The following is a 27452-nucleotide window of genomic DNA, read 5'->3' as shown; positions in this document are numbered from 1 at the left end:
TTCCTCAGCTTTTGAATAACGGGACACATATTTTGGCGAAAGCAAATCAGGTGTCCTAGAAGGTACGCGAGGATTGAAAAGTGGATATTTTCGAAGTAAAGCTTGCAGCTGGCCTTCCTGGTGCATTGTCAGGCGCTTATTTTCAAAGAAAGTGCACGGAAACAGCTGCTGATCAACCAGGAACTGTTTTCTAACATGATAGATTTGAGTATTGTTTCATGTTTGTGCAAAGCTTCCAGCAGCTTCGTTTACTTAGCTATGAAGCCAGAGCCACTTCAGTACGCTGCTACGTAGTTTCGAATGCCATTCTCTTCCCCATCTGTTTTGCGGCAAGGTGTACCCCATTGATAACCAGCAAAGTAATAGTGTTCGATAATGACATACACCATCGCCTTTGTCTAAACTCAGTTAAGGAAACATAGTTTACCACTCATCATGAAATCAATTCTCTTTTCTCTCGCATACCTTGCATCAAGCGTTTTTCGTAAGTAAGAGCCCGTCTTCCAAAAACCTCGAGTAGATATGCCCGGTTAGAGACACCTGTGAAATATGGTGGCGTCACTGTATCCCTTCACGTCAGTGTAATTTGTTCTCTGCAGGTTTTTTTTTTTTTTGGACGATTGCACTGTAACATGGTAGCTTCAGAGTACCACTTGGTGAGTGTGTATGCTTCAAATATTGCCTAAAATTTAAGGGAAACGGTTATGCACACACTTACCTGAAACATTTTGCCGAAATTTTACGCTTTTCTCAAGTTTCATAATTGCTTAAGGGGGTGCCAATGTGTTTTCAATAGTAACCATTGCAAAACCTAATTTGAATTTTGTTTCCTCATGGTTATGTTGTTAACAACATCAAAATACGTACAAATGCGAAGCGTTATAGCGTAGGACGCAAATATTTTCTTTTGTGCGGCCTTCTTTGAACATGCCCGCATATATAGTAAGAAAAGGGAATGACTAAACGAAGAAATAATTTAACAAGGACGAGAAGAGGTAGTATACTTTAGGCACGATGTTATTCAAAGTACCAGAAACATTTATTAGTAATCGCACTGGCGTTCTGTATGGACTATACTTCTTTCCAACACAATGTAAAAATATATGTACATCGAAATTTAACGGCAAGGAAAATGTAGTTATAGCGAGGGAGCATGGGTTTCTTTCATGAATCGGAGCTCATATGTAGCACCATGATATGATGACGCGGTTCTCCACCCACGAAGGAAATAAATTTAAGGAGTTCTAGAAATAGGCGAGGCTGTTGGGCTCATTGATAAGGTTGAGGTAGTATATATAGCGAAAATGTTTTTCTAGTCTTGATTTAGACAACAGTATCCGTATTGCAGGTGCAACAAATTTTGCTCTGTGTTTTACTTTGTACTTTACGTGTTGACCAAGTTGGGACGTGCTTCAATGCAGTCAAAGAAGAAAGACAACCTATCAGAGCTATTGATCTCAGTAATATTACACATCTTGTCAACTAAAACATGACAAAACTTTTTCTAACTGTTTGTGCTTCCAAAATGTCTGCTGAGCCCTTTTGTGGCCAATAATGTTCACTTCAACCCTGCCATCTTTCGAAAATATTAGAGTATAAGGCAATATGTCAGAATATTTGGTTATTGCGTTGGCCACACAATAAGTCGCACAGACATGCCGGCGATATATCGCACTTTACTTAACTTGTTGGTGACAAATTTATTTCTCATGCTGCTGATTCGATTTCCTTAGCGACGGCTGCAGTTGCGCCCAGATTTCTAGCTAGACTGACATATTTTCTCAATGAGCCGCCTGAGGCATATCTATTAGAAACATTGAGTTTCTCATGAAAAACAGCCCGAAGTCAAGGAAATATTCAAAAAGCATGTGTCCGCGTGAGCATTAGCGAGTTCTAGCATGTGATTTTTTTGCTCTGTCGATGTACGGAATACTAATCGCTTCATTCATGCTCAATTCGCGAAGGCTGTTTGAAGCTATTTGCCAACAGGGTGGGATACATCTATTTTATAATATGTTATTTCGATGAAAATGTCTTGTCAGGCTTTTGTAGCATTTGCTCCTGCTCCGGTTTGCGTAGTACAATCGAAAATAAACCACACCCTCACCTTCATTTAAAATATTTAGTATGATCGTGCAATAGTTTTGTCCTGCATCCTGTGCACCAGATTCTGGAAAATTAGCCAGAAGACCCCTAATTATTGTCATTTAGAACACAAATTTGACATATCCTGAATAGATATTGATTGCGTGCATTATATTCAATATGACATTTAAGGCGTCTGAAATACTAGGTGTTTGGCACAATTTCAGTTGTCACCACGGAAATAGGCTAAACGCATCTCGACTCCAGTTCATTTTAATGATCACTTTCAGTATATAAGTTCGATGTCACAACGTCACCCCTCTCTTCTACCTTGAGTGTGCTGTGTCTTGAGTGAAAGGGGAATTCTTGCATTTACAGGAAAAGAACACAACTCAATTCTTCAGAGGTTACTGCGTTGTGTTTAAGTTTTCCTGCCCGCACAGAACGCTTCCCTTCAAGGTCTCAATGCGTGAATACGTGATAGCTGCATAAATTCTTACAATTTCAACACCTTCTTTCAAATTAGTTGTTCACTTGGTATGGCTAAAAAATTAATTTATACGAAATATTACAAAAGCCAAACGTGTAGAGGAATCTCTAACACGTACGCGCGCAAAACTAGTTTACTGCGCAATTTTCGTTGCAGCATACATAATTTTTTTTTTTTTGGCGTATCACAACCAAAGTCAACGCGTCGAGTCCAGTTTGAGGTGTTCATCACGCTCACAGCAACATATTTGTATTCGGACACTTGCTTGAGAGGTTAGTTATGAGTGTCATATTGAAATTAATGGGTCATGTTTTTTCGTGTAATTGTCATAAAGCTATTTCGCTAGGATTTAGTTCCATTTGCCGTTTCTTCCACCAACCGGCTATTGTGTCCAAACGGTTATTATGCTTTCTTTCTGATCACATATGGATTCTACCATTAAGTAAATAACTGTTTCTTCTGTGTAAGGCCTAATAAAACATCAGGCGAGAAACCATTACATTTGTGATTAGTATAAAATCGGAAGAGCCGTAGCGCTTTGATGGAGCCCCGGGGAATTCCTGAGCCGAGTGCCCGTCTCGTACTTGTGGCATCGCTGTAGAAAACAACCTCCTTTCTCTTTAACAAATGAGCTGCCATCCAGTTTACGCGCATATCGTTTGGCAAGCTCATGTTCAATTTATATAATAATTTGAGGTATGTTATCTTGTCTAATGCTTTTCGAAAATCAAGAAAATTAATATGTGCTTGCCGTCTAGTCTCTAGTACTGCTTACTGTAATATATTACTCTAGTAAGAACACTTGTGGTTGAAAAACCTTGTCTGAAACCATGTTGGTGACTGCCAATTAGTTTGTGCTCTTCAACAAATTCAGTGAAGTGTTCAGTTAGTAATTGATCCAGCGTTTTACATTATGTACTTTTCAAATATACAGGTCCTACTTTCAATCTACTTCTAAATCTAGATGATAATGAATCAACCAGCTTGTGTGAAATCGCGAAAGCTTTTCTAAAAGGAGATGCCGACTGGGGCTCCTAATAGCCTACTGACTCATAAAAGGTGCCTACTGACTGCAACAAGATTCTCAAGATAGCTGCTACGAATGCTATAAATAAATAACATAAATAAAGTGAATAACTACAGTTCTGCGCTGATTTACTTTATCTTTAGCAGCCTCTTTATACATCGGCATAACCTTACCGTATTAAGAACACCACAGTATATATTTTTAAAGAAGCATTCCGGATTTCATCGTAGCCGGCTGATTCATTATCATCTTAGAACTAGGTTTTAGAAGTAGGTTGAGAGGAGCCCAGAGAAGTCTGCAATGCGGTAGAGCGCTATCATCATTCGTAAACACTGATTCAAAATAATTCCTAAACTTGCAGGCAATTCGGAACAATGGCAACAACCGGTGACAGTACAATTCTCTCTTGTTAAATAAAGATTGCTAGCTTTTTGAGCGGACAAATAGCGCCAAAATTCCTGCGGTGCTGTTTTAATAAAACTCGTTAGCGACTCATTCATATATGGTCCTCTTGCACCAGCCAATTCAACTTTGAATGGATCACAGAGAGCATCGTGACGTCGCGATGTTTCTCGCTTTCTTTACTGATATCATGATCCGCACGCATGCGCTTCAGACGAGTCATTCATATTTAAAGCAGCGCCAAGAAACACGGACAAGGGAGGACACAGACGAGCGCTGACTGCCAACTACACCTTTATTGAAGCCTGCGCAAATATACACAATTCGCAACGGGCGTAACGGGAGTGAAAGAAGGAATGGAAGGCGAGTCATCTTCGGTCAAGTCCTGCTGTGCATGTTTCAACAGCATTAAACAATACAGATGTAACCATACACATAGTGGACACAGGCCATACTGATTAACTTCTAAGAAATTTAAGTTCTTTATCACAAAGAGCTATGGAATGGGGACTAACACAGGTGGCTCCTAACTGACGCATTGAAAATGCCTCAAAGATTTCTCTGGCCATCTGATTGCTGTACCTTTTCAACACAGGTGTGTCGTCCAGGAGTGGTGAACAACCACACTTTACACAATGCCAGATTACTGCCACACTTTGCCACACTTTGAATGCCACAATTTGCCAGATTATTGTCACTCTTAATCTTGACAGAGTGCGCATGCTCACGCAAACGATCATGGATACAACATCCTGTTTGCCCTATGTAAGTGCAGCCGCAAGACGTGGGAATGGAATACACTACATCGGTATTGCAATCTATAAATTGTTCCTTATTGCACAGTCCAGATGTTCTCCGGCTTTCGTTGACTTTTTTGCACAACCTTCCCAACTTGTTAGGCGCGGTAAACACCACCTTGACACCGGCCGGGCATGCGGCTTTCTTGATGCGATGGGACACACCATGTATACACGGGATCGCAACAGTCTTGGTAAAGTCATCAACCACTTCGCGCTGTTTCTTGGGGGAACGAACCTCTTGCAATAAAAGTTCCGGCAAGGATGACCGCAGTTGTGCAGGATAGCCACTTGCTTTAAGCCGCTGGACTTGACTGGAGAAGCTGCAGGACATCGAGTGGGGGCAAGAGCGAACGACCACATTTCTAAGGGCCCTTAGGCGATGGAGCGCTTCACCACTTTTGTATGACTGGATGTGTAGAGGAGAAGGTAATTTTTTGAACGCGGAGCATACATACAACACGGGTGCCCCTCCTGGAGGTGCAGTGCAAAGTCAAGGAAGCTGATTTGGCGTTTTTAAGGCAATTCCATTGTGAACGCCAAACCTCGATAGATGCTCCTGAATTTTTCAAACACTTCGTCGAACAGGGTTGTGGCTTCATTAGGGTTGGCAAAAGGGTCACAAGAAAATCGTCAACGTAGCAAAACACCTTCACATGAATTGTTGTGCAGAGTTACTCCTGGAGGAGACTATCATAGTGCGCCAACAATAAACTGCTCACTATGGGCGCGATGCGAGAGCCTATGCATATCCTGTTCTTTTGCACATAGAACTCTTCATTATGCAGGACGACGGTAGATCTTAGGTAAATCTGTAACAGGTCCTGCAAACCGGCGACGCTGGGGCCAATGCGTTCTGGAACCGGACTTCACCTACCTATCATTTCTAGGCCCTCATGCACAATGGAAACGAGGCAATGCAACGAGGCAATGACGAAACGAGCTATGGAAAGAAGAATGATTGGTATAACGTTAAGGGACAGGAAAAGAGCAGATTGGGTGAGGGAACAAACGCGAGTTAATTATATCTTAATAATTAATAGTGAATAATTATCTTAATGAGTTAATGATAATGATATCACCCCACTGCGTATTTGATGTGTCAAACCTTGAGGCTGTGCAGAAGAAAGCTATTAGATTTATTTATAATCGATACGATTGCGATTTCTCCCCTTCTCTGCATGCTGGACTGCTATCGCTTGAGCCGTTGGCCCATAGGCGCACGTGTGAAAGGATTATAACGTTGCACAAAATTGTACATGCTTCTGTCATTGTCGACGTACCTGTGACATTTGTTGGCTCATCGGCACGTGTAACGCGAAGAGCCAATCCCTTGAATATTGTTCCCTTTCGAGCTCACTTAGACAGCTTCAAATCTTCTTTCTTGCCATTTACCATTGAATTGTGAAACACGCTACATACTAATCTCCGAGAATTGCCACTTGAGCGTTTTGTAGACGAAGTTCGTTTACATGTGACATGTTGATTGTATGTTATCTTGATGTACTTACCCACTCCTGATATGTCTCAATTTTGAGACAGCAGTATTTGTAAATATATAAATCAATCAAGAAAAAGAAATGGGCATGGGCAGGACACGTAATAAGGAGGGAAGATAACTGATGATCATTAAGAGTTACGGAATAGATTCCAAGGGAAGGAAAGCGTAGCAGAGGGCGGAAGAAAGTTAGGTGGGCCGATGAGATTAAGAAGTTTGCAGGGACAAAATGGCCACAATTAGTACATGACTGGGGTAGTTGGAGAAGTATGGGAGAGGCCTTTGCCCTGCAGTGGCCATAACCAGGCTGATGATGATGATGATGATGATGATGATGATGATGATGATGCACAATAGCGAAGCCACCTGTGTTAGTTCGCCTTCCATAGCTCTTTGTGATAAGGAACTTAAAGGGAAGCTGAAGAGTCTGTCGAATTCAATAAGACGCTCATATACGGATGCGGGAACCTTATAAACCATGTAGGTAAAATTTGGGGTTTTTTTTTCAATTAGGAGCGACGTAATCGTCGGTTGAAATTGCGCTGTAGCTCCGCCCCCCGTCGAATGCCGCGCGCTGCTGCTGACGCTGACGATGTGTGCGGAGACCGGAAACCGCGGTTTTGTGACGTCAACTCTAGTGTTTCGTTCCTTCGCAGCGTCCGCGACCGTGCCTGACCGCGCTTGTTTCTGCGTGCGTGCCATCGTAATCTGCTTCGATCGACCCTGTATTCCTTTGTTGGTGCGTCTGCGTGTATGTAGAGTGGTAGTCAACGTGCGTGGTAGTCAACGCGAGTGGTAATCAACGTGAGTGGTAGTCAACGTGGTAGTCAACAGATGAAGGTGACTACACGTACTGCATGAACCGGGAAGCTTTTCACGCGTTTAAACCGTCTTTGTAGATTGCCGACAGCTTTGGACAGCGCACAAATGCCGACGATCGCATCCCCGCTTACGTTCCCCGAGGAGGCGTGCAGGAACACAACACTACAGTTGTTTGACCAGAAACGAGCTCACTAGATCGGCGAAAGATCGGTGAGATCACTAGATCGCTTTGCAAAAAACATACTCACCAAAGACAAGAAAGGGCCTGACAGATGGAATAGCACACTGTGGTATAAAGTTTGTAAACAGGGATGAAGTGCCTCAGACAGGCTGGCCAACGTTTCGATAGGAGGACCTATCTTCGTCAAAGGCGGCCTCGTCATCCTCGGCGTGTTAGTTTTAAAGGGTTAGTGCAGTGACGTCACGTGCGGGTGTTGTCGCTGGCGGCTGGTTTTAAAGAGAGAGATTACAAGAGGAAACAAGCGCTGTCGTCCGACGTCTGTGAGCTTCATTCTCAAGACGAGGGGACAAGAGCGTGAGAGTGGGCACGCGGGAGAAAAGAAAAGAAATAGAAGCAGAAAAAAAAGGAAAAAAAATAAAAAACGGTGGGGGAAACCAGGGCGGCACCAAGACAGACAAAAAAGGGGGGAGTGAAAGAAAAAGAAAGAGAAAAGGGAAATCTTTAAGAAATACGGGGGCTTGGGAGCGTGTTGGGGATGCGAAAGGTTAGGAGGTATTCAGGGGGAGTCGTTGGCGGCATGTTTTTGAGGCAATAAAACGGCCGGTCAAGCGGTCAGCGCACGAGTAACACAAAAGAAAAAAAAAGGGAGAAAGGAGAAAACCCAGACAAAAAAAAAGAAAAAAACATGAGTTGAAAGTGACTTGAGTAGCATAGTAGTAATACGTCGAGTAATTTTGAAATAGTTAAGGTGGCGACGAGGAGTCTACGGTGCAATGTATGGGGTGAGTGAAAGGCAGCGGCATGGTCTTTCAAGGGGCACTGCCCCACGCGCTTAACGTAGGTGTCGTTACGGCGGCATCCAGAGATGGCGATACTCTGGGTTGAGGCGCCGAAAAAGGCTTATTGACTTCGGAATGTGTTGTCGAGGGGATTTCAAGAAAAAAAAAAGATTAAAAAAAGAAGGGGGGGGAGGGAAGGGAGAGGGGGAGGGGGGCCGAAACCGGTATAACAAACAGGAGGGTGACGCGCGCAGAAGGGGGCAAGTGTACATGGAAGAAGGGGATCGTACAGTTGGTATAGACGTAAAAACCTCAAAGAGTACATTAAATTAAGTAGTAGGCAGGAAAAAATTTTTTCGAAATGGAAGAGTAGGTGAGGTTCAGAATTAAAGTTGGCTGGTGGCCTAATGTGTTTTGTGTATTGGTTGATGATATGAGAGTTTCAGATTTAAGTTACTGCTTTTAAAGATTCTAAGTTGCCGCGTGCCAAATTAATTCCTGTCGGGTGTAGGCAATTAAACTTGTGTATGAGGTATGATTCCATATACTTCCTTTCGCGAGGGGAACGGAAATTTGTTTGTAGTATATAGAGCCTTGCTTTGTCAAACATATGTCCATGTTCATTAAAGTGGCTGGCTACTGCTTTGAGTAAATTGTGTTTTGTGTCCGCGCGGTGACCATTGAGTCTTGTATTAATTTGTTGTCCAGTCTCACCTATGTATTGTTTGCTACAAGCGGCAAAACGTTGGCCAGCCTGTCTGAGGCACTTCATCCCTGTTTACAAACTTTATACTCACCAAAGAGCATTTCCAACACGAGGAGATCCCAAGACTTTGCTTTCGTTCGCGTCGAAAGCACTACTCCCACCAGCATCGTTTGCTTCTTCGAGAGGCCGGCCCTTCGCAATCGGCTCGTACATGTAGGGAGTTACGCCGAACTCCTCAGAAAAACGCAGTGTCTCTAAATTTTCCATTACCGTCTCAGAAAAACAGCACCAAACTACCTGGCACCGCGCTTCATGTGTAGCGGCTGCGGTCGGTTACTAGAGTTGACGTCACGAGGCGCCCGAGCAATCACAGGCGGAAACGAGACGCGCGAGCTGGGCGTGTCCGCTGCTGCACTTTCCGTCGAAAAAAAATTTCAATTTCAAATTTCACATTCTCAATTTGGATACGATATTCGAATTCGGAGGGTTGAAGACCATTATGTACAGATGTTCACTCATTTTTTCTGGAAAACCTTTCAGCTGCCCTTTAAGTTCCTTAGAAGTTAATCAGTATGGCCTGTGTACACTATGTGTATGGTTACATCTGTATTGTTCAATGTTATTGACGCATGCGCAGCAGGAGTTGACCGACGATGACTCGCCTTACCTTTCTTCTTTCACTCTGTTTATGCCCGTTGCGAATTGTATATATTTGCGCAGGCTTCAACAAAGGTGTTGTTGGCAGTCAGCGCTCGTCATGTGTCCTCCCTTGTCCGTGTTTTTGGCGCTGTTTTAAATATGAATGATCCGTACCAACTAGCTCGCACCCAAACGCTTCTGAGTCTTCAGACGAGAAGACCGCGTGTGAAGGACGAACTCCGTATGAGCTCCAGCTCTTGGAACACCTCACAGCTGATCTTTCGTTTCTACAACGTGCTTACCACCACCAGTCGACGGATCTTAACGGGTGAAATCTTTTGAGACCAAGAACTGCCAGATCCGGTGAGACCTCGGCCCTTGGACATTTCGAGGCGAGCAGGCCGCCGCGCTAGGCCTAACGTAGGCGCCGCGATTACGGCACGACAGCATCGCGTGCCGCACATGCCCACTGCACTGCTACCGTGACGATGGCTGCCCGAGACCTCCTGCCTGCTGCAGCATTGGATAAAACCACACCAGCCGCCGCTATGGATCAAGAACCTATTGAAGACAACGAAGACGGGACTTGGTTTCTCGTGGCCCGAAAGCGCAAGAAACAGGTCCAAGCCACGTCGAGCGTGCCACCCAACACCGAACCCGCACAGCAGGACCACCTACATCTGACATTGCGCAATAAGAGCTCGCAGCTGCCCCCGCTACCGATCGACGACTTGAAAGTGGTCTTCCGACCGAGAGATGGACTGAATCTCGGTGAGTGGCCGCAGCACTCTATAGCCAGAGCTATAGGCACAGCGGCTCAATTAAACGAGAGCACGCTCCACCAGCTAACCATCCGCATACGCCGAGAGCAGAACGTCGCAGTGGTCAGCACACCGGACGAAGAACTAGCGGCAAAACTGCAGCTGATCAAGTCTATATGCCTGGAAAACAAGCAGTACGAGGTTCAGGCCTATGTGGCTGCTCCGGATGCTTCCTGCAAAGGAGTCATCTCCGGTATAGAAAAGCACACAACCCCGACAACGCTGATGACAAATATCCGATCACCGATGGCTCAGGTCCTACATGCAAGAATGATGGGAAATTCAGCGACGGCCATCATCACGTTCTCTGGCATTCGGGTTCCCCGGTATATCTACTATTACGGAGCAGAATACCGGTGCTACATTCATAAACCCCGACAGCAGCTGTGCAGCGTGTGCCTCTCCACGGGTCATCGAGCAGATGTTTGCCCAACCCCGGATAAACCCCGGTGTGCTGCGTGCGGAACTTCCAACCCCTCCGAAGGACATGATTGCACGCTGAAATGTTTTCATTGTGGTGGTGAGCACCCCGCCACTGACTCTCGATGTCCTGTAAGGCAACGCAAGCCCTTTAACAAGAGCCACGTGTTCCGAGAGCAGCAGAAAATGGCGGAGCAACAACTTCAGCACGACAAGTCCAGCAAGGTAACGACATTCAACGGTGCGGCACCTGCGACTACTGATGCAACACGTGGTCGTCCTCGCTACCGATCCAGGGGTCACAGCCAATCCCAAAGTCGCAGTAGGTCCAGGGTCCGCAGGCCGTCCAAGGACCAGAAGCAACCACGTGGTCGAAGCCGATCTGGGAGCCGCAGCCTGACGCAGCAGAAACAGCCATCGAAGGAACCTCAGGCCGCGTGGACGAAAACGCCCGACCATCACACCAGGAAGACGACAGCGGTGAGTTGGTCAGCGCAGTTTCCCCCTCTTTCCTCATCCCTTCCTTCACCTCCGTCCGCACAGCAAACAAACAAACAAAACAAAATGTCTCCCACAGCAACGCTTTCACTCACCCAGACACACACACTCGCACCTGAGAAACTCCCTCACAATTCCTGCACCAAACAAGAAGTGTGCGAAATGATAGAGGAAATGGCGACTATTTTAAGAGCGGAGATGCAAAAAATGAAGGAAGAGATCATGGCTGATGTCAAGCACATGCTACAACAGGTCATACAACAAGCCATGACTGATATGAAAGAATTCATCAGTGCAACTTTTAGCTCAACTTTCAGCCATCAAAACGACTCACTTCCACATGACACTAACGCCACTAGAGAACCAAGAAGGTCACACCCTTATACCCGTCCGGCTCGTACAACAACACCTGCCCTCACCGGCGAGGCGGTATCAACCAATCATGGCCAGCAAACCTAAGAGGCACACTACCACCACCTTCCGGGTGTGGCAATGGAATTGTAGAGGGTACCGAAGGAAGAAGGGTTCCCTCACACAGTTCCTAGCCACACGTCCTCACCTACCAGACGTTATAGCACTTCAAGAAGTACATTGCACTCCCACACTCAGTGGATACAATGCATACACCGACAAGCATGACACCACCAAACAACCACTAGCTGCCACCCTTGTGTCCAAACAAATCACAGTGATCGAGCACACGCTCGACAGCTCCCACATTCCGCATGTGCTCTTAGAAATTGTACCTAGGAATCGATATGAAACCAGCTTGTTTTTACTAAATATCTACAGCGCACCCAAATCGCGACGAGACGACTTCGGACAACTTTTTTCGGCCGCCAGTAAACAAGCCAAGAAATTGATTATTCTGGGAGATTTCAATGCGTCCCACCCAGCCTGGGGGTACCAAACAGAAACTCCGAAAGGTCGCCGTCTAGCCCACGCCATGAACCTTCATCAATTCACTCTGCTGACAGAACCTGACAAACCAACCAGAACGGGTAACAGTGTAAGCAGGGATACCTGCCCTGACCTAACAATGGTGAAGGGGTTGACTCAATGCTCCTGGAACAACCTAATGGAGAATCTGGGCAGTGACCACAGCATTCTAGCCACAGACGTCCAACTGGTGGCTATACGCACCCCAGAACGTTTAATTAAAATAACAAACTGGGACACTTTCCGGCGCAACAGAACCAAATCTGAACAAAACGACCCGCCATCTCTACGCGAGTGGACTCAACAGCTACAAGCAGATTTTAAAGCAGCCACTAAGCAAATTACTGCAACAACGGAGACGCCGGATGTGGACAGACATCTGCTCCATCTCTGGGATGCTCGAAGAGGCCTGACCAAACGATGGAAGAGGCAGAGGCACAACCGTAGGCTGAAACAAAGAATCGCCCGGATCACAGCAGAAGCTGAAGAATACGCCACCAGCCTCACTAATAGCAATTGGCACAACCTCTGCGACCGCCTTAATGGCACACTAAGTAGTTCCAAAACGTGGTCCCTCCTCAGAGCACTACTCGACCCAACGCACACAAAAACGCATACATCGAACACAGTCCGCACTATCATCCACAAAGCACAAATGAATGATGACGCGCTCCTCCAAACACTGCAACAAAGATACATTGCTACAGGCCACCGACCGGAGTACAAAGACTATCCACACGAGGAAGACACCCAATTGGACGGCGATATTACAGAGGCAGAAGTGAGGGCAGCCCTACACGGCATAAGACGAAACACGGCGCCCGGAGCAGACGGCATTCACTATGCACTGCTACGCAACCTCGACGACCAGGCCATACGGCAACTCACTGCATACTACAACGACAATTGGCAAAACGGAACGCTTCCACAGGAATGGCGACACGCCGATATCATCTTAATTCCGAAACCCGGGAAACCGCTGTCCCTCCAAAATCTCAGACCCATTTCCTTGACTTCGTGTATTGGCAAACTCTTCGAGCACGTAGTTCTAAATCGCCTCCAGCCTCACCTCGAAGTGAACGGATTCTTTCCCAATACCTTATTCGGCTATCGACCAGGCCTGTCTGCGCAGGACATACTCCTACAACTTAAGGAGGATGTTGTGGATGGTCCAAGTAAAGCTCAAACAAGAGCCATTCTGGCGTTGGACCTCAAAGGAGCGTTCGATAACGTCTCACATGACCTCATTCTAAACAACCTTGCATTCTCCCGATGCGGAAAGCGGATCTATGATTATGTCCGAGCCTTTTTATCCGACCGAACAGCCACCATCGGCCTAGGTGATATTCGGTCGGATATCATAAATCTTTCCGGCAGAGGGACTCCCCAGGGTTCGGTTCTCTCACCCACCCTGTTCAACGTGGCGATGGCAAAGCTACCACCGCTCCTCGACAAACTTCCGAACGTGCAGCACGCCCTGTACGCCGATGATATTACAATCTGGGTGACCACAGGATCAGACGGCGCCATGCAAGACGCACTACAGGAAGCCGTAAATATAGTTCAAGAGTACGCAACAGCCGGAGGACTCACATGCGCAGCTGAGAAGTCGGAGCTCCTGCTTGTATTCAAAAAACGGAACAAGGCCGATTTTCCACCAGCCATCACATTGCATCTTGATGGCAACGTTATTCCAAGGGTAGACAGACTACGTGTACTAGGACTTCACATACAACACAACGGGAAGGCCACACATACCCTACACATGCTCCGCCAACAACTTACCCAAATAACGCACATGATAAAGCGCATTACAAACCGCCGACAAGGACTGAAAGAAAAAGACGTACTCCGAATCGTGCAAGCCCTCATAATTAGCCGATTAACCTACCACCTGCCCTATCATAATCTGACTCAGACTGAGATGCACCAGATGGACACCCTCCTCCGTACGGCACTAAAGGCAGCGCTGGGACTACCCCAACATGCGTCTACGCAGCTCTTACTACGACTGGGGGTGCACAACACCATCCGCGAACTAGTTGAAGGTCATTTTAACAGCCAACTGCAACGTCTGCAACGAACAATGCAAGGGTGCCACATTCTATCCCGGCTAGGATACCAAATACCAAGACAACCACAACAGGAAAACCGCACACTTCTTCCGCTTAGCATTCGCAACAAAATTCACGTGGCCCCAATTCCCCGGAATATGCACCCTGACCGTCATAAAGGTCGACGAAAGGCAAGAGCACAAGCCCTCGCTCGCCTATTTGGCGATGACAAATCAAACACTCCAGTCCTGTACACCGACGTGGCCCGCTACCCACAGAAACGCGCCCTATGCCTAGTCGTACTAGATAGTGCAGACATTCTGAGAGCTTCGGCAACGCTCAACACTGTGGAGAGTGGCACGGCGGAAGAGGCTGCTATTGCCCTAGCCATCGTACACGCTTCAACCATGCCGGCGCCGGATGGACCTATCACAGTGGTCACTGATTCTCAGACCGCCTGCAGGACTTTGGCACAAGGGAGGGTGACACCCTACACACACCGCATCCTTACATCATTACACCCCACAGCGTTACACAGGGTGCGTATCGTCTGGACACCTGGACACGCCTCTCTCCATGGTAATGAACGCGCTAATGCGGTAGCCCGAGAGCTCGCTAACCGGGCGCCATTGGAAGAGCTGTCCAACCCAGACGACGCACCGACAGAACCACTGAACTACACTGAAACTCTACAATATTACAGAGATAACAGGAGACACTTCCCTCCCCCACATAATTCCCTTAATCGAGAGGATGCCGTCGCGTGGCGACAGCTTCAAACTAATTCATTTCCCTGCCTCTTTTATCTTCACCTCTTCCACCCCACACAATATACCTCATACTGTCCCTATTGTGGAGCAAAGCCCACAGTATATCACTGCACCTGGGAGTGCCCACACCCTCCGGGCTACTCCCCTATTCCTTCACCTTCCCCTTCCTCCTGGGAGACTGCGCTGGCCAGCTCAGACCCGCAAGAGCAGCGATGGCTGATCCGGCGGGCACGCGGAGTGGCGCGAGCCAATGGGGCCCTGAACTAAGGGCTCCACCCTGCGAGGAAGTCGCCCAAACTCCTGATAAATAAATGTTTTCTCTCTCTCTCTCTCTTCAGACGACGCTTCATGTGAATAATTTTTCACGAAACCCATTGTTTCCTTCAGTAATTTTTTTAGAGCGCATCTCTTATGTGCGCGTTCCTACGCCGAGCGTCGGCTTTGTCTCTCAACCGAGCGAACGAGCACAGCGAAGGATGAAAGGGAAAGCGGAAAGCACTAGGAGATGAAAGACAGTGATAGCGATGAGAGAGTGAACAGCAAAGTGGACGAGGAGGTTGTGGCGTAACGATAAGGAAAAAATCGAAGGAGGATACGGCGAAAGCGTGAGAAAGAAAGCGTAGTACCGCAGCCAGACGGGCTTTGCGGCGATGATGGCTGCGAGATGGCGCCCGAGTAGCGTGCATCTTCTGTATGGAAACAAAGCGATGCATGAGCGGCAGCCTCTATGCGGCGACTGCTGTGGATCGCGCCCACGCGTGGCCTACGCGCCACCTCCCGCGATCTCCCGATTAGCGAGGTGGTCGCGCCACACTTGGCTCCCTTTGCAACGTGCCGCATGAGACAGATTGTCTGCGCCAGCCAATACACGCAATGCACCTAAAGCGGCCGATCGCGCGGCAATTCTGCGCGTATTCGCGGGCTTCTTTGAAGCTCGGTAAAACACTGTTAAGTTGCACGTATTGGGCAGCCGAAAGCTGTTTCGGCAGTTTCTTTTTTTTTTTGCTCTATAATTTTCTCATCAGCACTTTTGTTCTAATTATAATAATTGAAAAGTTGATTAATAATTAAAACTAGCTATCTAATCAGGCGGAGTGCGAAAAAATGTGTAAATCCAAGAGACGGCAAACAACCTTACCTTGCTTTGGTGCAGCTACGGGACATTGTATATATTTATTGTTTGGCTCAAGTTACGTGAAACACCGTGTATTTTGTCTGGAGGAATAATGTGTGATTTCATTATTTTCACTTCGGTTCTCCAAAAAATCGATATCTTAGTTTAACGACCTAACGTTTACGGGTTTCTTGAAGACGTGGTGTGCTGTCTTTTTCGCATGTCTACATTTATCGTCAAATACTTGCAGCAAATGCAGTGGTTGGACAAAGCGCAACATCTCTGCCTGGTAAGCACATTCATGTTTTTTTACAGGCTGTCTTCTGGAACTTTAACGACAAGGTTCTAAGACTCGGACCCAAGTATATCTATATCTATATATATATATGTATGTGCGTGTGTGTGTGTGTGTGTGTGCTTGTGTATCAAATATACTTCAAACAACTCTTCTTACTAGCGAAATCATATGTACCAAATTGGTTGGTACAGCGTTATTATTTCAAGAGCGGATAATATTTGCACGGCGAAATCGGCACTTGCGAGATAGTTCAATAAATACGTTCATCAAATATCGTTTAAGTCATTAAGTCAGGGCACATGTGTTGATTAAAAATATGGAACATGGGAGCAATGAAATCATGCCTGCTAAGCTGGAATTGAACCACTTTCAATATATTCGTCTGCAAATTTTTTTGAAACTGCATCAGCTATCGCATTATCATGAACTGCAATATGCACGTTTATTACTTTTTTTCCAAAATATGTAAATAGAATGGCAATGTATTTATTGCTGCCTTTGAAAGCCGCTTATTTCTAAAGTGGTGCACTTTTTAAGATTTCTTGTAAGCAGGCATCACGTTACCACTGATTGGCTTTTATTTCTCACTTCCAACATCTGCCCAAAAGTAAGGAACTATAAATGTAATTAGTGTTTATTTAACTAGGTAATATATGAGTATATGAGTATATGGTAATATGAGTATTGGGAATATGTGCCGGGGTAGTTGTCTCTTTCATATCTTTACTTATACAGGCACTACAACAATATGGCAGGCAATCTTTAAAACATCTGGTCGAACTAAAGGAAACCACTGTATATATTGTTACGGTGCATTTGGGTAGGACTGTGACCCAAGAGAGAGACAAAGAGGAAGTGGTAGCAAGTAGAAGTGATGCTCATTCTGTTGCCAAGCGGAGACAGTAGACCATTTCTTGTCGGCTCGCAGGCGTCTCTCCATTATAAAAAAACGACTACTCGAAACCCCGCTTCGAAAAATTGGCCTAAATTTATCAGTGCCGGCGATCTTCTCCTCGGGGGGCTCCATTATTGGGTTCAGACACAGAAAGGTTTGCTTGTCAATCCAAAATTACCAAATCGAAACCAATCGATTACCATGTTAGACTGATCGTTCTCCCTCCTCACCATAACTTTTATTTCTTATCTATTAGATATTTTTACACACAGTTTTATTCTGATTTTTTATTTCTCCACGCACAAAACGTTCACTTTTTAAGCTCCAACATTCAAATTGTTGACTCCCTTGTTTGCCTACACGTAATTAACCACCCGTTCGTGGCAAATCCCCCACTGTGGGTATATGCCACAGCCGCTTAGGACAACGACAACAAGTTATACCACGGAATGCGCCCATGGCGCCATTCGTCGGGCTCTTTTAACTCGCCAGATTGCCTATGATCGACCTACAGCGGCTAAGGCATCACGAAAGATGCGCTACTACAGTAGCAACCGGAACCACCAGTTTTATCCCGCAAATCTCGTTCTTCTGTCTCCATGCCGGCCTGTCCGAGAAAGTGCTGTCGCGCTATACTGGGCCCTCCCGTGTATTGCGAAGATTAGGTCACTTAAAATATAAACTCGCCCCTGTTGAAGACACGCGGTCCTCGTCCCAGCTACGAAGTGACGTCGTCCACGTGTCTCCTTTAAAGTCATACTGTTCATCTTGTTCGCTATCATTCTAAGAAGCGCTGGGACGGCGCTCAAGCCCCAGGGGGTATGTTAAGCTGCATTTGGGCAGGATCGTGCATGCAAGAGAGAAACGAAACGGAAGTGTTAGACTGTCTCTTGGAGCTGTGACATTTGTACCTGCTTGCGAAATTACTAATAACTTTCCCTATGTATATAGTGCATACATTCGTGCATCGGGCGTTGTCTTCGTAACAGTATTTATGCGCGCTTGTCAATATCTGTGTACACATTCCTTTATCATCGTTCCTTCAACAAGCATCATAGATTGCCTTCGTCTTCGAGACCATGGTCCGTGATCGTATCATCTGTGTTATTTAACATTAGCATTCTCGCATAAATGAGTAACGACGTACAGATTAAATATAAACTGAAGGCTGGCGAGCATCAAGTTTTGCGAACAAACCGAATCGGAATAGTAAGTGCTAACTATTTCATCCAATAACGAATAGCCAAACGTAGAAGCATATATTTAGAGTACGCATACTTACTTCGATATATTTACTTATGAGCAATATACTGGCTTGGCGCTTTTTGGCCATACCTGGCCCTTGCGCCAATAAACACCACACATTCATTCATTATGAACAATCTTCTACTTGCTCAATCAATGGCTTACGGAAAAGCTGGAAGGTGTGCAAAAATATAGCTGCTAAAGGACATGTGTGCGGTGAGCACAAGTAAATAGGTACTTTGCGCGAAAAACGTAAGATCGAACGAAACCAGTCTTCCTTTGATCTGCAAAGGTGAAAACGATAGTCGGGCAAAAGCTGCGCAGAAACACTTTTACAAAGCCCATTGCCCCTTTCTACAGTTTGGCCGCATTGAAACTACTACAGCGAAAGTGCAAAACAAGATGGTCAAGCAGGCCGACAGCAACTGCTGCGCTGGCACAAATTGCATGAATAGAAGACGTAGTGCACTTTGCACATAAAATCAAAAGTGCTTTTGGTAACAAGCACATACAATAACCGAAAATGCAGCATGAGAACAAACGCAGAGCACGTGTATGCGACTATCCGGCTACTAAAGTTGAAAAGAAGATGAAAACAGCGGCAATCACTCATTCTTTGATTAGACTACGCATAAAAAAGAGGAGGGCCCTCACCGTTTTTCCAAGCTGTTACAGAACAGAACGCAGTCAAAACGGCTTGAGGACTGCTGCTAATAAACCCTGCGATAAAAGCTAGGGGCAAGAAAATGGCAGCGCATGAAGTGCACTTAATTTCCTAGGTGCGAACAACTATACACGATCTCACAGGGTAGATTAACTGTATAGGCGTGTGGCTATAAAACGCCGAAGAACACAGAGGGAGGGCACGCGTAAGAACGACAACAAAAAAAGTGGGTTCACAAACATTCATGAACGAAACAAAACGAGAAATAACTGCAGGGTTACCAGAAACAAAACTTTTGGACTAGAAATTGAATACAGAGGGGGCACATGGGTATCGCTTTTAGATTTAGACCATTGTAATTATGCTGTTTTATATAGTTGCAGTGCGGAAGAAATTTGACCGTCGATCGTGGTCGGTATAACAGCAACGTACCACGCATAGATCATTATAACGCCTATTGTGAACATACTGGTCCCGCGTTAGTATAAACAATCTTCTACGTCGCTATTGCAAGTAATGATAGCTGATAGGCATGTACGAGCTACACAGAAAGGGTATATGGCTTCGACGGGGGCTATTTTTATAGTCAGAGAAATAATGGAATGCAATAGCCTCATACTGTATATTTGCAGTGACATGAAATGCACGCTTCTGGTACACGGCCAGCTTGTGCATGGTTGCACGATGGTAATGGGAGCGTCCTCGCATTCATACGTCGTGACAGCTACCGCTTTGAGACACTGTCATTGAGCTGCTGCATCTCTGGTCACTGCTTCTATGGTCAGAGGCAATGGCAAGCATTCCTCCGTGTTCCGAACGTGTTGCTTGAGGAAGTGGCCCTCGAAGTAGCGGTTGGCTTTCGCGTAGGCGTAAGGGTCGGTGGTAAAAGGGAGCACCCCCCCTCCTTCCCACTATATGAGAGTGTAATATAGTGCCGCAAATAACCAACACCCAATGCATGCTCAACGTATTCTTGAATAGTAAGTTGGGTTGGTTCTTCATAAATTTTTCGTTATCCATTAATACCAAACATTTTAGCAGCGCAATTTCAGACCTATGCGTGTCAGACTGTGTTCAAAGTATTGGTTTAAAGAGTGGAAAAGACGATTGGCGATTTCTTATCCTCAAATTTGTGCGTTGTCGTTGCCGATAGTGCTAACTAAATGTGCAGACGAAAATCGCAAACAAATCAAAGCCAGCACGGAGGCCCCGGCACCTCGCTCCTTCGCTTGCTTCACGTCTTCAGACACACACCGCCTATTTCGCGAGCTGGCCAATTGCGCTTACGCATGAAACAGTACCGCCAACTAGCGGCCTCAGCCACTCAGGCATACATAAAGCGGCATTTGGGAACGGGCTTTGGCTTTGAGCTTCCGCGTAATCGCATTAAGTTTTCTTGCATATTTGACTTGCAATCCGAAGCTATGATGTCTGAAGCTTGTGCTTAAGTTACACTTAACAAACTTTTGGACGCAATTTGCTTTGAAATATTAAACCATTCAATAAGCCACTTGTGCTTGGCGGAGGGCCTAGAAGAATGAGGACGTATGTTGCACTTTCGCACACGTGCGCGCGTGTGTGACGTACGTCGTTTGTGGTGGTTGTGCTTACCTAACGTAGTCTAACATCAGTTGGGATGGGGTACTTGTCTAAGGTTGGCAATAGCTTCGCTATACATATACTTTCCAAAGGTAGAATGAAGACGACTTTTTTTGATAGATGTACTTCCGCATATAATAAGTCAGTTGTACCACACAGATTAAAACGAATAATGTTATATTAGGCACTTATCCGATTTGGTAAAATATGTCGGCGGGAACTGTTCTGATATTTAGCCACGTTGCCGCAAGCGGTTTCTGTATTTGAGAAGAACTTCGTTCTGGGCTAGTTGGTGCATTACTTTGAAGAACCAAGTTCCTGTGGTTCTCTTTTTGAAGGCGCAACTTGGTTCTTCAAAGCGCATTCAGTATTCTGGGTCCAAATCAGGCTTTTTCTAAAAAGTTACCCCCGTAGCTTTACTATTAGTTACTATACTTACCTCTTGGTTACCCTACCTTTAGTTTTGAAAACAACGTAATACGTTTAGTACGAAAAAACGAGAGGTTGAGTTTTCTAGGAAGAAATCCTGATGTCGTTATCTTCTGACCATTTCTTTGTTGCAGTGAATTATTGGCAACTAATACAACCTCACATTTTAATAGTATTCTGGTGTCATAAGCGTAACCTATCCATTAATTGAAATTCATAAGAGAGAAGATATACCTTGTTTAAACGATGAATAAAATCAGGCCTACTATACTACTCTTCCGGACACCTGAATTGTTCTTGTTAAAGCTTGAGTTATAGCATATTGCGGGCCTGTAATGTAGGTGCGAGAACAACATGCTATCTTCTCTTGCACGCACGAGATATTTTGTTAAATTTTGAGAAAAAGCTCATTGTGCACAGAATCGAACTGGTTTGTGAAATCAAGGTATATACGTACAGCTACCTTTCTTTATTTTTCTAATAGAATATTACAATTTTTCCCTGGCAATAACATTAGTTTCATAGACTTACCTTTTATTGCAAAGGCAACATTGAATAGAAATTTGTGTTTAGGAATGTGCAACAAAAGAAGCCGGGAACTTAACGATGTGTCCGTGGTGGGTGGTTGGAGTCGACATGCAAAATACTTGTTTAATCGCTCACTAGCCCGCTTACCGCCAGTGTTGTTTATGTGTTCTCTTCCGCTGTTCCCGTCTTTATTTGCGGTCAATATGATAGGCTGTCAACACCAACTAGGCCAAACTGAAGCTCTTATGTTCGCTTACAAAGTCGCTCGACAGCTTGTTCGTTCGTTCGGTTGCTCGCTCGCTTATTCGTTTGTTCGCTCACTGGTTCAATCATTCATGCCTTCGTTCGGGATATTCGGCTGCCTCGATAGTCACTGTCGATGGTTTCTGCATAACTTTATGAGCGCATCGGTTCTCTTACAAAAGATGCAGTACTATGATGACCTTATCAGAATCCAAGTTTGATCATTTCACGACCAAAAAATGCATGTGCAAACTGTCCTAATTAGGTTTCCACGCTTCATGTCTACAGCACCTGTGGCACAAATACCCCCACCTGCAGGACAACCTTCTGCAGCAACTTCACCAACACCTGGAATAGGAATGCCCCAACATGGTAAGTTTTTCACTCTAGGAGTATTATATAAATAAAGTTTAGCTGATGTATTTCGAGTTACGTTACACTGGGGAGTGCTATATTACGTTATGTGGAAGACGCGCGCGCAGTGTTTTTAGTGTCTGCAACACAATTTCCTCTGTGGCCTCACACCCTTATTTCAACAAATAAGTGAAAGCAGTTCAATTAGCTTAACAATAAGTACGTAGTTGAAGTGGTTGTCTAAATTCACAAGTGTAAGATCATATTGTACGCGAGCGGTCCGATATGCACCATATGTAAAAATCCTAATAGGTACTGTTTCCGGATTAACGCTGTATGAAAATTAGTTCCCAAGAAATAAAAAATATATATGTGTAAATATGTGGCGTATGGATGCTGTTCCAGAGATTCTAAGCTATGCTGTCTTGCCTGACACACCCGCATTGTCGCAAGCCGTTTAGCAAGTTCTTCGGGAGTCTCTTGGGCACGCCTAGCCCGCATCTTTTGCCGGTCTTCTTGAGCTCGTGTATGGCGCCTGCCGAGAACTTCGGGGTTGGTCGACTAGTGCGGGGCATCCTGCCGCTTGCGTTGGTGTTCCATCCTTCCCGCTCGGCGATCGGGCTCTCGACCGCCCGAAAAACCCGGTAAATTCATAGCCCATAGAGTCCGTAGCAAGTAGCAGAGGAGGTGAACCCAGCGTGCCTCCGCCTGCCATACGCCTCCGTGACGCCCCGCCTCCTTCCTCCTCACCCCTCCGCTGCGTGCAACTTCTTAACTTTCCCAGTGTGCACTCCCCCTTTCCATCTGCAGGCGTCCTCCTCCTTCGTTTCTCGCTTCACTCTCACTCTCCCTCTTTGGTGGCCTACCATTATCTCGCCGTTTTCACAGAGGAGACATGGACGCTTGCGCGTAAAAAAATTCTGTTTTGAATGACCTGAAGTATATGTAACCACCCTAAAAATATGCATGCCATGGAACGTGGTGGCGCCAGGAGGTCACATAAATCAAAGATGGCTTTTAATAGGGGTGATATTTCGACGAGAAAACTCATGTTCTTGCAAACTGTTAGTAAAGAATTGAACTTGTTGGGGCCTATGTGAACCTGCGACACAGTTTTCGGTTGGCACATTGTGAGCATATATCCTTTTCAAGTGCTCTGTTACGTGTATAGAAATAGTGAGGATACCTGCAGTAACAGCAGTGATTAAGGGACAGACCAACATCAACCGTTCAACAATTCTTGTACTATCTCAGAAATTATTGCAAGGTATCTTTATTACGACGACATAAATTTGTGCAGTCCTGTCACCGGTTATTTGTGTATCTTTTAAGGATTTCCCACTGACTGACCAGGAGCACCTTTTATGTATCAGGACATCATTACATGCATAGAAATAGGAGTCTATAAATCTTTCAGCATTATGCCCAGATAAAACTTTGATACTACATTAGAGATTTCAGATTCCTATCTTTCTTCGGCGTCTATCTCGATGCAGCAGCCACACATCCCGGTCCTCCTTACAAAAAGAAGCAAAAGATATACACTTAAGCCCGACTTCATGATATCGCGATGGTGCAATAACTACATAATCCCGGTTTGCTTTCTTCGTTATATCCAGTGCTTTAAGTCAAAAAACCTAAAATTGATCTAACCTTAAGGACACGGAAATTTCCTACTCGCGTATTAGAAGGTCTGCTTTCGCTTCATTCTTTTGCTTTTTTTACCTGTCGCTCACTACCGGATGATCCTGCTGATAATATTGACAGGGAGCTCATAACGCATGTGACGACAGCGCAATTTGGAATGGGAATATAATCATTTCATTATTCTGCCCTGCATCACGAAGCCGTTCTTCAGTTCACTGATATTAAACTTTTGTGCGTTATAATTTATTGAGGTCAATTCGATATAATATATAATCAATAAAATTTATGATATAGTTGTTTTTATTAACCATTAGGTGATAAAACATAATTCGTGTTGCAAAAACATCGCCAGAAAATTGTTGGGCTGAGAGTGTAGTACAGAGTGCTTTTACTGCAGGGACAGCTAAGGACTCGAGAGCCTTGTATGAGCAAGAATTTGAAATATATAGCGTAGAAACTTGAATTATTAAATGCCTGTAGGCCACAGAATAGCTCATCTTTTAAACGTGTATTGCGCAACGAAACTCTGGTAAGTTGCCTTCATTTTATATTTTAAAATTTTGATAAGGTCTAGTTGGTTCAGTTCAAAGATGATCGTGTGACTGTGGTCTCAAGTGTAGCCTTAAAAGACGAATCGCTATAAAGAAATTAATTCATAAATTGAAAAGGAAAAACTTTGGGGGTGGTGAGTTTTGAAACTACAACCCCGCGCTCAGATACCGATTGTCTCATCCGCTGAGCTAAACACCCACGCCTGCAGAGAGTGAATATATGTAAACCACGGGAATGTGTTGTACCTGCGGTATCAAACATATGTCCACAAAGAATTGTCTCTATAATGGCTTTGTTGAAACATTAGGTGAGGGTGGAACAAAAGCCGTCTCTAGGAGCACTTTTAATGCCGTCTTGGACCATTGCAGACATCGGCAAGACTGCGACTTTGCCAATATTTGATGCTGGACACGCCACATGTCCAATTTTATTTAATTGTTCATTGATTTGTTTGAGGACCCTAAGGGCCAGTTTTGGGCATTACGTAGAGGCAATGGAAAACGCGTAGTGCCAGTGTAATGTGTACAATGTAAATAATGTGAGAAGACGTTAGTTAGAATAAAAAAAATGATCTGAACGTTGAACCAAAAGAAACGGCGTTTATACAGTACCTGGTAGCGTGAAAAACGCGAACCAACTGAAAACGCAATAGAGACGACCAGTCCCCATGAGAGTATGAGTTTAAAATACATTAGAAGTATGAATTAGGTAAACAACCTGCAGAAATACATATCAGATTAAACAGAAGGAATGTTATACAATACTAAGCCCTTGAAAACGCTGCTAAAGTAAATATTCAAGCACATGCAAGTTCAGGCAGGTTGATACACTTTAGGAAGCTCAGCAGTGCTGCATGAAATTATGTTGATTCCGTAAGCGAGACAATGCTTGAAAGTAGTGAGTTCGATCCGGCAGTAGATGGAAACAGAGGCAAATTTTCATAAGCGTTAGTCCTGCAAAATATAGGTTTACTTTATGAGCATGCGCTGCACGTGTCGCGATGTGGGGAGCGGGAAGAATGCCGGCTCGAGCAAATGCAATCCTGCGATGGTAAAGACTGTGGAAGGACGACAACCGTGTTAATTTCCTGCGGATATGAAGGCAAGAGAGATTCAGCAATTTCTTTAAGGCGGGCACACTTTGATAGCGAAAGTATGAAGATAGGATGAACCGGCGCAGATTTATTTTAGCCTGGTTGGAGTAGATTCATGAAATTAGAGTGACGGGGCTGCCAATTTATCGACGCATATCCTAAAGAAGGCCTGATAAATGAACTGTATGCGTGAAGTCTGGTATCTGTGTTCTGAAGGCGTAAGCGCCGTTTGAGCTAACCAAGTTTTTTACACGGTATTGCGGCAATGTATTCAATGTGAGCATTCCAGCTTAAATTAGAGGTAAACAGAACACCCAAGTTGACTGAAGATACTGAGTCAATAGTAATACCACGTATATTATACTGGTCAGAGGGAAGTCAGGTGATGGAAGCCAATTTTAGATGTTTCGTTTTGGCTATGTTAATTTCCATCAGCCATGTGTCACCCCATTCAATGAGCGTTGCTAAATCAGACTGCAGCACAGCGACATTGGCAGGGCGGCTTCTTTCATTATACAAGACACAGTCATCTGCGAAGAGACGTATTTGTGAAGCAATATTAGTTGCGATGCCATTGATACAAATGAAAAATAGCAGGGGACAACGATGGACCCTGGCGAACTCCCGAATTGGCGTGGTGCGGTTAGAAAAGCAGTTGTTTAAAGTGGTGCTTAATATGTGTTCGTTAGGAGTTCCTTAATCCATCGCTTACTGTTATAGTCAAGCTGTAGGTTTCTTACTTTCAATTTTAGTCGCTTGTGAGGTTCCGGTAGAAAGCATTAGAAAAGTAAATGAAAATGGCATCTGTACAAACCAATTTGTGCACAGAAATGTGAATATCTGTTACAAATTCATATAGTTGCGCCTGACACGAGCGATTTCAACGAAAGCCAGCTTGGTTATTGAGGAGCAGGCTATTTTCGTTAAGATAGGCTATAGTGTGAGCGTGCGGGGTGTGCCAGTGATTTGCAAAAAAGTGATGTCACTGATATGAGTCTTTAAATATTAGGGTCTGCTGTGTCACCGGATTTAAATACCGGCGTCATTAATGCTCATTTCTAATCTTCCAGCAGGCATCCCGCATCTAGGGATTGCCGAAATAATAAAGATAGCAAAACAGAAGAGTAGCGCCATGTTAACTTTAGAAGTTTAGCACTTATACCGTCAGGACCTGGGCTGATTTCAAGAGGAAGCCTGTCAATTGCGTTAGTGGTACCATGTTCCGATATCATCATGGATGAAAAAGGGAATTGAATAAATGGTTCTTGAAGTATATGAGCCTTATAAAATGGTAGTTCATTAGTGAAAACTGCAGAGAAGCATGTGCTAAATTGCTCTGCGCTTTCTCTTGAGTTAAGCACGGCTCCGCTTTCGGAAATTTGTAAAGGAGCAGTGTGATTTGATTTTGGCTTAACTATTTTTCAAAACCTTTTAGGAAGAGTTTTTATTATATTGGGAAGAGTGCAATTATAAAACTTGTCTTTACCTACGATAATGGCAGTTTATCTATGGCCTGCCACGGTTTTGTAATTCTTTTTTGTTTAACCATTTCTTCACTTCTCGCTTAGACCATTGATTGTCCTGCCTTGAGAAGATGCTTATTTCTGGCATACGCACAGCTCAACAATTCGTTTCGGTTGTCGCGGGATGCGCCCTCCTTTGGTACGTTCCTTCACCTGCTGAGTTATCACTGATCTTTGAGGGTTCATGCGCTCCAAGTCGAGCAACACAGACAGACAAGCAGTCAATGAGTTTATAAGGAGTGATTAAGGCTTTCATAGCTCTTATGACGGTTGAAAATGGTTCGACGCTGATGGGTAGAGTGCCAAAGAGCGATGATGGCTTATGTCGTTCACAGCAATT

The 27452-nt window shown here is 44.9% G+C and overlaps 1 long non-coding RNA gene across 1 annotated transcript; it reads left to right on the top strand.

Moving 5' to 3' along the window:
• The first annotated feature begins 64 nt into the window (after window positions 1-64).
• Window positions 65-22315, top strand: LOC140217136 (uncharacterized). Its single transcript, XR_011893646.1, has 3 exons — window positions 65-484; window positions 16293-16331; window positions 22232-22315. It is a non-coding gene; the product is annotated as an uncharacterized lncRNA (long non-coding RNA).
• Window positions 22316-27452: the final 5137 nt, after the last annotated feature.

Source organism: Dermacentor andersoni, chromosome 4 (assembly GCF_023375885.2).
Source record: "Dermacentor andersoni chromosome 4, qqDerAnde1_hic_scaffold, whole genome shotgun sequence".
Taxonomy (NCBI): Eukaryota; Metazoa; Arthropoda; class Arachnida; order Ixodida; family Ixodidae; genus Dermacentor; species Dermacentor andersoni.
Note: the sequence above shows the minus strand (reverse complement) of the source record. Positions and strands in the feature narration are given on the sequence as shown.